Source organism: Penaeus monodon, chromosome 38 (genome assembly GCF_015228065.2).
Source record: "Penaeus monodon isolate SGIC_2016 chromosome 38, NSTDA_Pmon_1, whole genome shotgun sequence".
Lineage (NCBI taxonomy): Eukaryota > Metazoa > Arthropoda > Malacostraca > Decapoda > Penaeidae > Penaeus > Penaeus monodon.
Genome location: NC_051423.1, coordinates 11,735,496 through 11,750,965, shown reverse-complemented (window position 1 = coordinate 11,750,965; position 15,470 = coordinate 11,735,496).

Below are 15,470 nucleotides of genomic sequence, written 5' to 3'. Positions count from 1 at the left end.
CCGCCGGGTTTGATTTTTGGGGTTCCCCCCGGGTGGGGGTTTGGGCCCCGCAAGCCCTACCATCACCTTTCAAGGGAAGGCGTTTTTGGGGGGGGAAACGAAAAAGGGCTTTCGGGGAAATCGCTTTTGGGAGATCCTAAGCTCAGGGGAATTCCCGACACAGGGGGGCCTTAGCAGCCTCTATCTGGTCAAAATGCTTAAGTGGGGGGGGGTAGTCGAACTTCTTCCCTTAATTCGGGGTGAGGCAAGGCTTTTCCTTGCCCAAAACATTTTTTAAAACACTTGTATGGAGGGAAAAGGGGGCAGAGCAAATACCAAATCAGGTGGAGCATACTGGGCAATATTAAGGTCTCAGCCTTGATTTTGCCGACGAGTTCCCATCCTATCTGGGGGACTTGAAGTTACAGAAAGTACATCCCTTTTTTGGTTTTTTCTTAGCCCCTATTCTGGGTTTCAGACCGGAAGTGGAGGGATGGTCTGGCAACGGGAGCCATGAACTGATCAAAAAGAGCGTTGGAGATGTGGTCCTATGCGAAGGCCAAGATCCTCTGCTAAGCGAAGGGTGGATGCCCCAGCGCCCCCGTGGGCGTTCCCCTTGATGAGATGATAAACCACTCGGGAAAATCTTACCTGGTAAATATGAAAGCTTAATAGAAAGCCCCCTAGAGTGAAGACCATTGAGGGTGATCAATCATGGATCTTGAATTTTTAAAATTTTCCCGGAAAATAGTTGAAGTATGTCAACGTGATCCTGCATATCCCCAGCGAGAGGGTAGCCTGATAGTTGGGGTTTCGTCCCCGACGAAGTGACCTCTGCATGCATATGCAACTTTCCGGGGGTAAAGTTTCTTTCTCCCACAAAACCCTCAACAGTGAAAGGGGAATTGTTTTTTCCCAAGACTTGATGGGGTATTCGGGGAAAAAACTTTTAGGGAACTAAAAATTTTTAAAATGTAGTGGCGTAAAACATTTTAGGAAAAAATTTGATTTTTGGAACAGTCGACACCAGCTCTTCTAATTTTTAACACATTAGTCCTTCCAGAATGGGTTTAAGTTAGCAGGTACCCCCTGAAGGGTAAAGCCTTTTGTGCCCAACCCTATCGGTGCCCCACTCCCAAAGGGTTTAGGGACTGGACCCAAACTCTTGCGTTTTAAAAAAAAGGAAAAACCAAGAGTATGTTAAAGTGTGGAAAAAGGTCATAAAGGAATGAAAAACTGTCCAGAACCAATATCTGTTACCAGGGGCAAAAAGCTCATGAAGTTCTTCAAAGAAATGTAAAGTAAAAATTTTAAAAAGGTATATTGGTAAAAGGACAAGGAAAAAGTTAGTTTTCCAGAGGCAACGACGTGCCCGATGCTGTTTGGACGCCGGTAGACCCTTTTTGCTTCGGTTCTACCCCTCCTCCTTCCCACCAACCCTTGCCCTCCAAGCTTCTTACAGCACCACTCTGCCACTTCCTCTAAACCTCAGTCCCAAATTGCTGACACTGCCTCTGGTGAGAAACGGATTTTGGAGTGAGGGTCTATTGAGGAACTCCTCCCCCCAAAGTATTTTTTTGGGAGCCTCGGGAAAGGGCTCCAGGGGCCCAAGGGTGCGCTCCAGCTGCCCCCACATCCACGGAGCCTCTGCTGCTAGGCAAATCTCCTGAATAAAGGCTCAGGCACACCTTTTGCCCGGGAAAAGGAATCCTATTTCCCAAAAAGACTCCAGCTGCCACAACACCCACAGGGGCCCCCCCGCGCTAGCGAATGCCCCTGAGCAAAGGCTCAGGTACGTCCTTTCCCCGGAAAAGAAATCCTGAACCTGCCAAAGGGAAAAACCTGGGGAAACTGTTCCACGGTCAAAAAAATTTTAAAAAAAGGTACCCCGGGACCTGGAAAGGGACACCCAAAAGGGTTTGAGGCAACCTTAAAACCACAGGTCTCCCAAACACTTATAAGAAATAATTAAAAAAACTGGATACCCTAACCAATGGAACTGTCGGGGAATTATGCAAATGGGAAAAAAACTGCAACATCTCTAGCTTCTTTAACCCGTTTGTGTATCCCTACGAGTTTATGCCCGGGGAAAATGTCCCTTTTTCCCTGAGAGGTTTCCAAGTTCAACCCCTTTATGGAACCTTTGACAAGGGACTTCATGGAGGAGTAGCAGAAATGGTACTCAAGTTTTCCCCTTTTCCGGGCATCCACCTGCGCCAACACTGCGGGTGAAGGCTGTGAGAATGGCTTGACACGCCCTTTACCTGTTGCACCCTCTACCTTCCCCCACAAAAATCTGAAACTTAATGATTTGGAAACTCCCTTTGGGCATTTGCCACACCCTTTTTCTACTGTTGGGAGATTTCAATAGTCAGATCACCTCTGGGAGCACTTTGTGAAACCCTCGAGGAAGGGCCTTGAAGTCCTTGTTTTAAAGTGATGCATTTTTTACTGAACAGGCACTCCCCACTTTTCCAAATTAAAACTGGGACATTCTCCAATATACCTATCAATAGGCTCACCTGATTCACATTTTAACTTCATTTTGGCAGGTCATGGAAGCTTGCATGGAAGTGACCCTTTCCAATTTTTTGGGGAGGTGAAGGATTCCCCCAAATGGAGGCAAGATGGTGATTAAAACTCGGACTGGAATCTTTTTAGACACTGCAGTTTTGAAAGGATCTTTAATGTTTCCCAGTGTATTCAAGATGCTGTTAATCATCTAAAATCACAAAATTCACCCTGCAGCAGAAGCATCCATTCCCAAAAGTAGCGGCCATTCCGTCGACCTCCATACCATGGTGGTCTATAAATGCCAACAAGCTTCGAGAAAAAAAGCTGCATTAAGGAAAATGGAAACGTACCCCCAGCATTGAACCTTGACAATTACAAAAAAACCCGACCCCAAGGCAGGGCGCGTGCAAGGAGGCTAGACGGACGTCATGGGACAGTTGTCTCCTTGATTAACTTGGGCCCCCCTTAGCATAAGTTGCGAAAAGGTGCGAAAACGCGGGAAAGAGCATATCCATGTCACAACCTCCTGAAGATAGATGGCATAATATTAGAGAAAAAAAAGATGTTGCAATGAGTAGCTAGATCTCCCTGGAGCATCTTACACTGCTCAATCTCCCCCTTTTTTGGGGGGGAAAAGGAAAAACACCCAGTGTCGTTCTTCAGTAGGCTCAGCAGAAATTCCATACAACTTGCCATTTTTCGCAAGGGAAGGATTCTGCTTTGCAGCTCTCCTGTAAACCCCCAGGGAAATGCGATATTCCATACCAAAAAAATATCTCACTTACCGAGAGCTTCCAGAAGTTCCTGTTAGACCTATTTAATAGGATCTATGGAGGGCACGTGCCCCCACATGGAGAGAAGCTATAATCATTCCTGTTCCAAAACTGGCAAAAATCTTCCGCACCAGGAAAATTTCGACCAATTTCCCTCCCAGCTGCATCGCAAGCGATGGAGAAAAAAAGGGCAACTTTTAGGTTGAAAAGGCTGCTGGGGAAAAAAAAAACGTGTTACCCCAAAATCAATATGGCTTTGAAAAATTTAAAATAAAAAACGTGCTCTGTGAGGGTGGGAAAAGCTATATGGAAATTTCCCTTTCCCCAGCGACGTCACATGATAGCAGACTTCTTTTTACCTTGAAAAGGCTTACGATACTACTTGGAACATGGCAGCTCATGACGTAGACATTGGTTTAAAAGGAGCATTACCTACCTTCATACAAAGCTTCCTTGTGACAGGAAATTTGAGTTCGGGGGGGAAACAGTTTCTCTAACCTGAAGACCAGCTGGAAAGGGGTCCCCCAAAAGGGAGTGTCTTAATGTGCCCTGTTTTTCCATGCTATAAATGACATCGAAAAGGTTTTTTCCAAATGCGTCCATGTAAACTTATTTTATGACTTTACACTTCTGCTCAGGGGGAATTTCAGATGTGCAAGGGGCCATGCACTGCAATAAATCAGGTTTTACTGGGAAAATTCATGGGTTCAAAATTTTCTCCAAGTAAGACCATGGCTATACATTTCCAAAACGAGGAAAGTTCCGTCCCTTTCCCCTATTTTGGGGCAAAACCCCCTGCAATTTGTCCAAGAGGTAATACTTGGGGCTAATTTTTGACTAAGCTTACAGGGGCCTCACATCAAACAGTTAAAAGTGAAGGCTAAATAGCATTAGTATTTGTGGGTTCTTTCACATTTTTCTTGGGGTGCGACCGACAAGCTTCTACGGCTTTACCCACGCTTATTCATAGTAAGCTTGACTATTGTGGAAACTTTTTCATCTGCAACTCCCCTGTTGTCCGGATGTTGGGGCTCGGTTCATAAGAACTCTCAGAATCTTACTACTTTCGGTCTTCGCCTGTGGAGTCCCTGTATGCTGAAAAATAGGAACCACCCTTCCTTCACCGGGACTACATGAAATGATTTACACACGAACTACAAAGGATTCCGGGGTCTCCTACATCCAGATTGGTTTTTCAACCCCCCTTGGGGTAGCCGATCCTATGGTAGGAGAATGAGGAATCTTGTAGACTTAATTTAAGTCTACTAAGGTTCTGGCTTTGGAATTCCCCAATTCCCCCCCTTTGGGCTAATCAAATCGAGCGGATTTGGGCGGGAAATTTTGTAAGGGGAGAATCTGAAGCAAATCAGAGAGAGATTTTTCGCACATTTCAAGTACCCAAGGGTCGGGCGCAATATTACAGTGGTTCGAAAACTGAAAAAAGGTGTGGCTTTGCACATGAGCAGAAGGGGAAAAATGCATCTGGCAGCTTTCTCTAGCAGCCCGACTCACTGCAGAGTTCATGCCATCCCTTTCAGCAGTTAAGATGATAGAGATCTTACAAACCTTTTTATTTGATTATTTGGCTCTCGTAGTGCCTTGCAAGCAATCAAGCTTAAACTCATCACATCCAATAGTGGGGAGGTTCGATTGGCTTGATGATGTCAACACGTAAAAAGTAACTGTGTTGGGTGCCAGCACATGTTGGTGTCATGGGGGAATGAGCGAGCGATCAAAGGGCCAAAGGGAGCTGCCGCTCAGCTTGTGATGCTCGTTTTCCTCTCCCACACACCGACCTAACCCAGCATCAGGAGTTTTCTTCGCATAAATGGAAGGAACCCTGGAGTCATATTCAAAAAATAAACGGGGGAGATTTGAGATACCTTGGGATTGGGTGCTAGCATCCATCCCAACCCAAAGTAAAGTTGCATTAAAAAAGACTAAGAACGGGTAACAAAACTGAGTCATGGCCGATGTGGCTAAAAGTCAAGCACTTTGTGAGGGATGCCAAAGCCCCTTACGATCCCCATGTAGTGGGAAGAGGTGCAACATTCTCAGACCAAACGTAGTCTTTTCCCCCCTTTTACTGAAGAGTTTGGGGGGGGATTGGACATAGAGGGTCTTTTAGTTTTCCCCTTTGGGAGCTAAATTTTCAATAAAATTTTAAATTTTGCATAATGTTTAGCAAAATTTTATACCTTAGAGTATAATTTTATGCTTTGATTTTTTTTTTTGTTTATTTTTATTTATAAGAAAATTTTTGATAGATTTTTAAGTTTTAAACATTTTAATATTCTATTTAAAAAGGTATTCGCCCCTAAAGACCTTGCTGTTGAAAAAAGATTAGTGCCGCCTGCGAAAAAGGGGCATAAAGGGAGAGTTGATCTCTCCCCTCCTCGAAGGAACAGAGTGGGTGATCAGGCCACCTGAAACAAGAGCAGGCACAAGATGGAGTCTAAAGAATGAAGGTAAAATGGGGAAAAAACACGCGAAAGTGTCCTTGGTAGGCTTCAAACAGGAGTCTAAGAATCATAGGAAGGGAAAGATAGAGCATGACCTCCTAACTCTTTAAGAAATAAAATGTGTGAGGCACGTGAACCATGTAATAGGGAAACTGTTTGTTTTGTTTTGGGAAAGGGGTGTACGCGGTACGCCCTAAAGATAGTAGTCAGGACCCCACTGGAAAATAACAGACAGCCCAAGAGGCAGTGAGGAAAGACCTGAGGCTAGCGTAAAACCGAGTGCGTTGTCTTAAAGGGAAAAGAGTCTTGACTGAAAATGAAGATACCCTCTTAAGTACCGCACCCATATCAACAGGCGAAATCAGTCAGGCGACACCTCTCCGTGCGCCGCACGAATGAGGGCTGTTGCCAAACTATTCAATCGCTGTGTAATTTTGTTGACTGTGCTCTGATATGAAAAAACTGTTAAAGTTAATGAGGTAAGATGAGAAACCTTGTTTACTGTGCCTACAATCTGACCGATCTTACCTCGCACAGCCTTAAAATCAGAAGCTAATTTCTGAACGTTGTTCTCCAGCGTGTTGACAGCATGAGTAGACGAGTCGAAACTGTGAACTATAGACGATAAGCTTTCCTTATACTTCCTGAATTCGGATGTAAGAGTGTCGTCATCCGCAACTCCGAAAAGTACATGCGCAATATTGCCAACAACATTGAATAATCCTCGCCGGGCCCTACCTGTAGGATTGAGAGGCCCTACGAAAGAATTCAACTCTGCAATCGTCGCATGATTTAAGATACAATTGAATAGGCGAATGTCATGTGCCATCAAGAGATGGATCTATGGTAAGGTTGTCACGAAAAAGAAAATTACTGTTCCTGTGGTTTTAGCATGAGCTTGGACGCGTTTGCGGAGTGGCAAAAAAGCGAGAACCGGGCCTCCACATGGCTTGTTATAGGGAAAACCTTCCCAAGGTCCTCAATCATAGCCCGGGTGCGTCCTTCACGTTCTGCGCAGGCGATGCGTCTCCTCCATGGAGTGCCAAAAAAGAATATGGACACAGCATCCTAGAAGGAGAGCGATTCATCACACTCGCACAACCCAAAGAATACAAATACCGTTACAGAGAAAAGAATAAGTGATAATGGTCCGTTTAGAATGGCTCAGGTAATACATGAATCACGTAATTATAGAGATAGAAACAAAACCTACGGGAGTAACACTTACCTGAGAACTCGCTAACTCCCGTCGTACCTAGTAACACAAGCAGAGCATCAGGATTTCCCTGTGTTCTGGACGATTTTACTAAACCCCCTCAACTGGTGTCCTTTACTCAAGTGTGCGTGGTGGTTGTGTGTGTACATCACAATTGTGTCGGATATTATGGTCAGGGACCTAGAAAAAACAGTGCCTGTAAAAATTACGAAAAACTGGGTGTGATGCTAAGGTAACAGGGTCCCTTACCAACGACGTTGCGAGACCTGTGAATGTATGTGTGACAGCACTTCACCTGGCGCTCGCACCTCCCCGCCGACGCGGGGAATTAATCCCAAGAAGCGGACGGGACAACACCCTCACTGTCTACATGGTGAGGGTGGGGACGTGCTCGATGCCCCCCCTTACATGCCAACAAACCCCCCCTCAACCCTCCACTCTATGGGAGGGATTGGGATTCCCCGAACATAGGGATGTGAACGATTGGATTCGACTGCCGACCCTGATGCTGATAACGAGGGATTCCAACTCGTTCAGCCCAAAAAGGGAAAAAAAGTGAAAACCAGCCAAATAACAACCAGAAACCTGACCAAAAAGCAAACGGAACGACCCAAAAGCGCGAACCATCGCCCCCCGGAGAGGTACATTAGACTGGCCTTTCCTGAGGACACGACTTCCGTCGATAAATAAGGTGGATGGGGGAGGCCCGCCAGCTGCCGCCCTCCAAGGGAAGGCCCCGCTAAAACTGGTGCAGGGGAGAGGATATCCTCGCGCTACGTCTATGTGAGGGAGAACAAAAACCAAATGTGGCCCTGATGATAAATGGCACTTTGCGGGGATTCTCTGCAGAACAAAGATGACTTTCAGCCTAAAAGAAAAAATAGGGGAATACCTGGTTACCAGGTTTCCGAGGATGCGGCTGAGGAAGCACTGCATCTTCCGGGCGTTTTTAAAGCCCGTGGGATCTATAAGGACGGACAGCCCTTGAACCAGGCTCATCATGTATGGAGGGGTGACAGCCGCCACCATACAGAGTACCAATTCTTTGGAAGATCCCAAGAGCCGAGCCCATTCGACCGTGGTGCTCAAGGGTTTGTAGTCTGCAAAAATTTTCCCAAGGTTCTGGCCACGTGGGCTAAAATTGCAGGAAGGACCCAAGCGTGTGCTGGTCTGTCCCAGGAGCTCACCCAGGCAAAGGACTGCCCTGCAGAAAACGACGGAAAAGGACAAAGACAATGAGGACGCCGCCCCATCGTAAGAGGTCCCGTAGGTGCAGAGCGGAAGGTGTGACGCCTGGCACCGTAACTGCCCCACAAACCGCCACGAGCACACCCCCCCAATTTGCCCCGTCGTACCCATCGACCGCGGAGTGGCGATCCCAGACCAGCACACACACCCACCCTGGGCCGCGTGACGTCACCAACCCACAGGAATTCCCCGCAACTCCAGGGGGATTCCCCATCCTAGAAACGTGCACAGGAGAAGCCTTGGTGAAAAAGACATGGATACGGCCGGGAATAAGAAGCATCCGGCCCAAAGAGATTGCTGAAATGAAAAAAGCATCAGGCAAGGGGATTGCTGATTGAAAAAATGTAATATGGAACAAAAGTGATGTGTAGACAGGAAAATGTCTTTTGATGATGTTGTGATTCAGTGATGTTAAAATACAATGAGTCCTCGATATTATTATTACGCACGACAAAAGTGAGTGGTAGACAGGGAAAATGTGCGTTTGATGATGTTAGTGATGCTGACAATACAATGAGGTCTCTGATATTATTATTACGCAGGGCGGACCATCTGAAAACAGTGACGACAGTGACCGTAAAAATGACGCTGACGAAGATGCGAAGGAAACGGCCGATTCTGTGGGACATCACTCAGAAAATGCTATCAGGTACGGATTATGCGTATAGTAATCAATACGCGGAAGCGCAAACAGATAAATAAAGAAGATACAACACAAATACGTAATGCAGTACAAGAAATATGCAGACAAAGAGTTTCATCAAACAGAAATTTTGACCAATCAGTTAAACATAGGTGTGATGGGGACAAGAAAAAAATTACTTTTCTTTCATGGAATATACGTGGTGTCACCGTAGAATTAATGACTTGCTTACTATATTCATAAAATAATGTTTACTTTTATCTGTTTACAAGAGCCCTTCACATCAGCCCACAAAAATAAAAACCGCCCCTAGAATTAGAGGCTACCACTCCTATACAAACACAGGAATGACAGGCCTATTGACTTATGTCAGTGACCCATCCCGCATAAGTTGGTGCAGAAATCAAATGAAAATAATGTGCAGTATCAGCATTTACATATTCGAACCCCTCGGGGTTTTTTCTCTCTGTACAATGTATACGCAAGGTGTAGAAAGTTTCAGACTGATTCACTGCCCAACTTTCAGAATCACGGCACAATATGCATGGGAGATTTTAATGCTAGACATTATACATTTGGAGATAGTCAATGCAATGAAAATGGCGAAGAGTTTCCGACTTTTGTGAACAACAGATCTATGACAGTATATGATCAGACAGGAAAACTCACGTGGCGGGGGGCAGGCTAGATTATGTAATAGGAAGGGATCTTGTGCATGGAAACGTCAGAAGCATGCTTGCAACAGAGCTAATCATGACCACTTTGCAATAGTAACGAGATACGCTGTTGATATACTCAGTCACCAAAAACAAAATAGGGTCAAAATTTCTATCCCCCTTACCTTGAGCATCACTTTAAATCACGTATCTATGACTGGTACAATGATTACACAGTAACAAGGTTGATAAATTTTCCATGGACATGAAAACAGTGGTCACTGATTACTACAACACTTGGGTCTGTCCAAAGAAAACCTTCAAGAACAGCAACTCACAACGCTGCAAAAAGCCTAAGTGGGTCGGTGACCCTACATTATTAAGGGAACAAAAGCGAGTTCAGGAGCTTTATGTATCTACAAGCAGGATAAAACCCGTGACAACCTTTTTGATTCTAAGGTAACAAAACCTACGGGAATTAAAAACTATTTCAGAAATGAACACTTTGAACAGTTCCTACAAAGCATTAACAATAACACCTCAATGTCGGAGGTCTGGAAAAAAATTAATCGAATTTCAGGCAAACCAACAACACCCCGCAGTTCCATAGTCCTCTTGCACAAGCAGATATGCTCCTTTGTCAATGGTCTGGATCGTCCAAATTGATCTCACTTCCCCAAAAAATATTCAGGATAACCTTAGTCAATCTAAAATTTCACGCAAATTTGCCTTGAGATTGGATGTTCTGATACTGACCCCTCAGACTTTGCTGAGATCAAATGAGTGGGAACTGAACAATGCACTGATCAAAGGATAAGCGTCCGCCCCAGGTGAGGATGGAATTACCTATATGTCCCCCCGCCTTATAGCTCAGGTACCTGGTAATCCCCTTTTTGCACCTATACAGGTTAAGTTTGTCACAAGGTATTCTGCCTGGCTCCTGGACACGCAGTCTAATCATCCCTATACCGAAATCAAACACTGATAAATACCGGGCCAATTTCAAATTAAAACCCCATGGTATGCAAAGTTCTAGAAAAGGGTAATTATGAAAAGGGCTCAGGTACAGGGTTACAGGTAAATTATCTCACAGGGCTGTACGGATTTCTATCGGGGCGTAGCACACAACATTGCTTTGCCAGAGTACTTTTCACACTCTAATCCAGGGAAGCACACTGTTTTTCTTGACCTTAAGTCAGCTTTTTTACATTGCAAACAGAGAAGTTATCCTAGAACAATTAGTAAGCTTTGGCACCGGGGTTTAAAATATTGAACTGGATTAGAATTTATCTCTCGAAACAGATCTGCAAGTGTCCTGTTCAGGGGAGTGAGAAGTTCCACTTCACAGTCTTTTTGAAACTTGGGACGCCACAGGGAGGAGTTTCTCAGCCCTATGCTGTTCAAAGTCCTCATGCACAAGCTGGTGGCAGATATCCACTTGGGGATGGTGAATCCATTATATGCTATGCTGATGACATATGGGGTTAGAGCATCATCACAAGTGGGGGATGCAAATAATTCTCGACAGAATCACAGCAAAGGCCCCCATGAGTGTGGATTAGTCATTTCCGCTGAGAAAACAATGGCTCTAAAACCCCTGTATCATACCCCCACCCACTTTTCGCATAGGTGACCCGGAGCTTGACATATGCCACAAGTATAAATATCTCGGGTGAATGTTTAAAAGATGCAGACCTGGTCCTCTCTCTAAGAAGAGACTCTGGGAGAGATTGAAACCTTTGAAAGTTCTTGTCGGAAGAGAACATGGCATCAATGTTAAGCTCGCTAGACTGTTTTACTTGGCTTTTATAAGGTCAGTTGTAGACTACATGCACTGCACTTGTTGCAGTGTAAGGGAAACAGAAATAGTAGTTTGGAGGTAGTGCAAAATGAAGCTATGATGATTATCCTGGCGCCCCGAGAACAGCAAGGATAGTAAACATGAGATCAGAATTAACTTTCCATCCATTTCTGATAGAATAATATTTATTTCCACCATATTTGGGGTCAAAGCTCTAGGGAACCCTCGTATCTCTCAGATTTCCAAAAACAACGCAACATAAAATCAGGGAAGTAGACGTGACAAATCACCACAACGCGCGCCCTCTGATACACAAAATCTCCATGATCATTATATATCTCAATGTTCCTATTAGTATAATTCCATATGGTCGCTCCTTTCCACCTTGGAATAATTCAATATTGATCGTGCACCTTACATGTTTACCACAAAAAAACAGGGTGCATAACTGTGTGTTGAACCAAAATTTCGCTAGCAACGGTAACGGAAAAACACAGAAAATTTTGGGGTGATGATGCTATGAGTGTTACGCCGACGGATCCCTACAGTCTGGATACAAAGTGGTTGTGCTTGCGCTGTATACAAAAATGGCTTACTACAACAAACAAGTTAATATGAGAATACAAAACTGGGCCAGCACTACACAAACGGAGCTGGCAGGTTACTCCTCGCAACGGAATTCTTAAAGTCTAGGGGCTCTGGAGTAGTTTTTTTTGTGACTCTCAAAGTGCTCTTCGGACGCTAAATTCTTTCAAAGCAGGTGGCGATGAAGAAATTGTGAGTTTTCATTAAGCGTAACGTAACCTATGCAACAGAGCGTAATTTTTAACATTCAGTTTGTATGGATACCATCTCAGTTGGCATACGCAAGCACGACCCGTAGGGCAAAATTTGGGGAAAGAAGCCTGCAGCAAGGATATTGTGAACATAGATCTTGGGATGCCTCTTGCAGGGTTGCACATATATTGAAAAGTTCTCATAAGGAAGAAACTAGTAGATCTGATTAACACTCAAAGGCCTGAAAGCTGTAAACCATAAGGCACTACGATCAGTATAGGGATGGCAAGCCTTCCTATGGGTGGGACCCAAGTCAAACCCGACATTGTGACGTGGTTATTGCCAGAATAAAGTTTAGGTTACAGAATGTACTGGCAACTGCACGGTGCAAGAAGTGCAGATGAATCTAGATGTAGACTGTGTAACGAAGAAAACAAACGAACGCTTGAGCACTTATCTCGGAATGTTTATGTGATACAGCCTTTCAGACCACCTAACATTGAGGTATAAAGAAAATATGTGAATATTTCTTCATCTGATACATTGGAAGATATACCGTACTATACCCTAAATTTACTATGTGATAACTCCCGTATGCAAATAAAAGTGTTATTCAAACACAGTGGCAAAGCATATGTAAGTAATAATTTTTGTATGATGTATGATTTATATTTATATTTTACCTTGTACAAACTACAGTAGTTACAGATACTGTACAATGTCAGATATATGTAAAACTGTAATCATGATTGCTCATGCCTGAGCAGATAGCCAGGGTGGTAAATAAACTTACTTAACTTAACTTAAAATACTGTCAATGTCAATATATGTAAAAATGATCATGATTTCCCACGCTGAGCAGATAGCCAGGGTGGTAAATAAACTTATTAACTTAACTTTAACTAACTCTCGAGGACTAGTGCAAGTAAATGAGAAAAGGATAATGTATCGAAGCAAGGATGACCAATGAGAGGACAATCATGATTCCTGACACTGATAATACTGATCAGCCATTTCAGGCCCGTCAAAATGAACCACTGCACAGAGCCATCAGGACAGACTTGCACTCTGCCGTTTTTTTTACTGCCACAAACTCTGTAGGGACCACAAATAACGGACTAAGCTTGGGCGAATAGTAGTATGAGCATGATTTTCTTAAATACCAAGGAACCGCCCATAGATTTCGCACGAGCGATCTTATGTGGTACTCAATTATTCTGTCACGAGACCTGGTCAGGAACGCCTTTGCTTGCTGAAAACGCCGCTGCTGCCGAGAAACCAAATACTCAGCATAGTTGTCCCCATAAAAGGACGCGGCCTCATCTCCAGGAGTTCTAAGGCAGCCGCTTGTCCTGTCCCGTGAGAAGAAAGTGCGGGATTTTCGCCCAGAGTGATAGGTAGAATTTATGGCCGGGCTGGACGGTGGGGAGAAGAAACGTCCCAATCGTCCTTGCTGTCGTCCACCAGTTGGGCGCAAAATGGTGAGAATGACTTTAACGTCCGTAATGCCATTAGCCTTGACGGAACGCAAAACGTTCACCTGCGTCACATGTAGCTGCTCGTGGGGAGTGGTAACAACCTGATTTACAAATCGGTACGTTTATCGAGCTTAAATATTTGGACAGCCGTGACGGCAACAAATTACGTCATGAAATGCTTTCGGACGTGCACCGCAGCCTTTGACGGAACCGCCACCAACTCGCAGTGCGAGAAAAATGTCCAAAACACTAGAAAAGTGTTTGTTGCCAGGGCCGTGATGTGGTGAAACCAGACAAAGTGTCACATGACACTTTCTGCCAGGAAAATCCGGAATATCTGACCTTAAGTGCACGCGGGGCGGGATCGCTTTTGTGACCCATGTACAAGGGGCCCGTCTTTCAAGATCTGACGTGATTAGGCTACCCTCATGTTACTAACCGCGGAAAATAAAATCGGTTACGGGTCAACTGCACTGCCTTAGAACACCAACAATTGTGCTTGCCATCACGGTATCCATGAGCATACTTCAACCACCACGCGGCCACTAAAATTTTCCGGCACCACCAGACTTCTCGGACGATCCGTCTGCTACCTACAATTCGGCTTCGGCTGGGATCTCCAAATACAGTCCCGTGTACGGCAAGAAAAAAAATCCTTTACGCAACCCATTACATTTGGGAACTGCCGTGCCCTTGTCTAAGGCTCGAATGATCTGGCCCGTAAATGTTTTGTCGGCACGCTGGGCAGCATATAACTCGTCTTTATTCAGCGGTTCCAATGGAAGACCTGTTGAATCACTACTCACAAACAGCTGACGAAGGCTAAGCTACTGAAGGGGGGAAATCCGCAGCGTCGTCCCCGCCTCAAGATATTGCGAGTTTTCCGATTGGCGACGTGACAGCGTGTCATGCGGCGACATTTGCGCGGCCCTGAATATACACAAACGTCTCATCGAAATCGCCCAGGATATCCTGGTAACGTGCCCTACGACCATACGGATCATTACCCATTATGCCGACGTGAGCGGCATGTGGTCTGTGTGAACCAGACCTTGTACCCCAGTATAATATCTCTGAAGTACCTAAGAACCCATACAATCGCCCAACATCTCCCTATCGGTGACCGAGTAATTTTTCTCTGCACTAGTGAAACCCTACTAGCAAACCCGAGTAGGACGCAGATTCCCTTCGTGCTCCTGCAATTAAACAGCTCCTAGCCGAACATTCGACGCGTCTTGTGTGAGAATGAGGGACGATCAAACCTCGGAAATGCAGAACGGTATCACGTGCGATAGACCATATTGTAATGTGAAAATGCCTTGACCTCTCCTCGCCCCAGCGCCAGGGGACCATCTTCTTTGAGGTGTTGTCAACGGTGGCAGCGATCCTGCCGCAAAATCCTAAATGAAACGGTCTATAAAAACCTTACCTGTGGTTTGGCTCAGAGGCAAATGGGGAACATACTGACGCTTTTACCTTGGCCTCAAGTTAGGGGCAATCCTGCAGCACGAACAGAATGACCGAGGAATCCTAAACGCGAACTGGGGAAGAATTTACCTTAGCGGAGTTAATTGTTAAACCCTGCATCCGAAAGTCGCTGAAAAACAACTGCGCAACCGCGCTTCCTGGTCCCCTGATCGAGGTGAACACCCAAAATGTCCGTCTAAATGACTAGCACCTGATCTTATTTTAAACCCTGCAGGACGAGAGCCATAAACGACTAAACGTCAGGAGGTGATTTTCCTGAGACCATAGGTGAACCAGGAACTCAAGTGACCCCCACATGCGTCGAGAATGCAGTGTATGGGCGGCTGTCCTTTCCACAGGGGGACCTGAAGGAAACCTTTCGCCCAGGTCAATGAGGAGAAGACCTTACTCCTTCCACCAATGTCCTTCAAGCGCTGACGAAGGTTAGGATAGGAA